Source organism: Silene latifolia, chromosome Y (assembly GCF_048544455.1).
Source record: "Silene latifolia isolate original U9 population chromosome Y, ASM4854445v1, whole genome shotgun sequence".
NCBI lineage: Eukaryota > Viridiplantae > Streptophyta > Magnoliopsida > Caryophyllales > Caryophyllaceae > Silene > Silene latifolia.
The window spans coordinates 26,209,368-26,210,592 of NC_133538.1; the positions used below are offsets into that span (position 1 = coordinate 26,209,368).

Sequence of the window (1,225 nt, forward strand, 5' to 3'; positions counted from 1 at the left end):
GGAATTGCGTCCTGTACTGGAGACCCAGTCGATCGACTGATAGGAGTGGTCGATCGACCAAGTTGGCTGGGCGTGAACAGTTCCTGGACAGAGACTTCTTCGTCAAGAACTTCAGTCAATCGACTGATGGTGTTGGTCGATCGACCACCTGTGCTGGGTATGAATAGTTTCTGATCAGAAACTTTTTCATCCGACAACCCGGTCGATCGACTGGGTGTGTAGGTCGATCGACCGCTGGTACTGGCAATTAAGCTCGTTTTTGCACTAGAAATTAAACTAGCTTCTTCATCATTTCCCGAGTCTCCTCTTGGCTTGTCGGGACCTTCATAACAGAGGCCACTTCTGAGATTAATGGCATTAATCATTTAAATTGGCCCTTCACATTTGCTCGAAGAATTTGTGACTTGCTTAGCCTCTATATTCTCCAATTGCTTGACAAAATTCTTTGTAGACTCAATCCCAGCTGCTTCTATTTTCGCCACTTAAAGTAAAAGAACTTGGATTGTCTCTCTCAATTTCTCGGTCTCATCTGAGTTATGGACAAGAATTTCAACTCTTTCCTTGGAAGTTTTAGAGGCCTCGAGCTTCTCGAGACGGGCAGTAATAGAAGTTATGAGTGTCACAATGACACTCATTTCATCACTTTGCTTCCGCGACTTTCCACGTGAACTTCCAAACTCAGCTCTATGGACTGCCATCTCCTCAATAGTGTTCTAACCTTTATTTTGACCGGTATTGTTTTGGAACCTACCATTAGCAGCTGCATCCAGGATGACCTTGTAATCATCATATAAAGCATTGTAGAATAAGTTGTAAAGATACCACTGTTGGAAACCATGGTGAGGGACAGCTCGGACCAAACTTTTGAAACGTCCCCATGCTTCACAAAAGCCCTCATCAGCTCCATGCTGGAAATTTGTAATTTTACTTCTCAAGGCATCAGTCTTTGAAAGTGGGAAGTACTTCTTGTAGAAGGCTAATGCTAGAGACGTCCAATCTGTGACTCCAGCTGCTACCCTATCAAGGTAGCGGTACCAATCTCGCGCCGAATCCTTCAAGGAGTATAAGAACATCACCCCTTTTACTTCATCCTGAGTCACCCCAGGCGGTATAGGTATGGAACAGCAGTAGTCTGTGAAAATTTCCATATGCTTCAAAGGATCCTCATCTGGTAGACCAGCAAACTGATTTCGCTCCACTAAATCAATATAGGAGGAACGAAATT

General features: G+C 44.1%; 1 non-coding gene across 1 annotated transcript; it reads left to right on the forward strand.

Annotated features, from left to right (window-relative positions):
- The first annotated feature begins 831 nt into the window (after nt 1–831).
- Nucleotides 832–940, forward strand: LOC141635312 (small nucleolar RNA R71). Its single transcript, XR_012540010.1, has one exon. It is a non-coding gene; the product is annotated as a small nucleolar RNA R71 (small nucleolar RNA).
- The last annotated feature ends 285 nt before the right edge of the window (nt 941–1,225 follow it).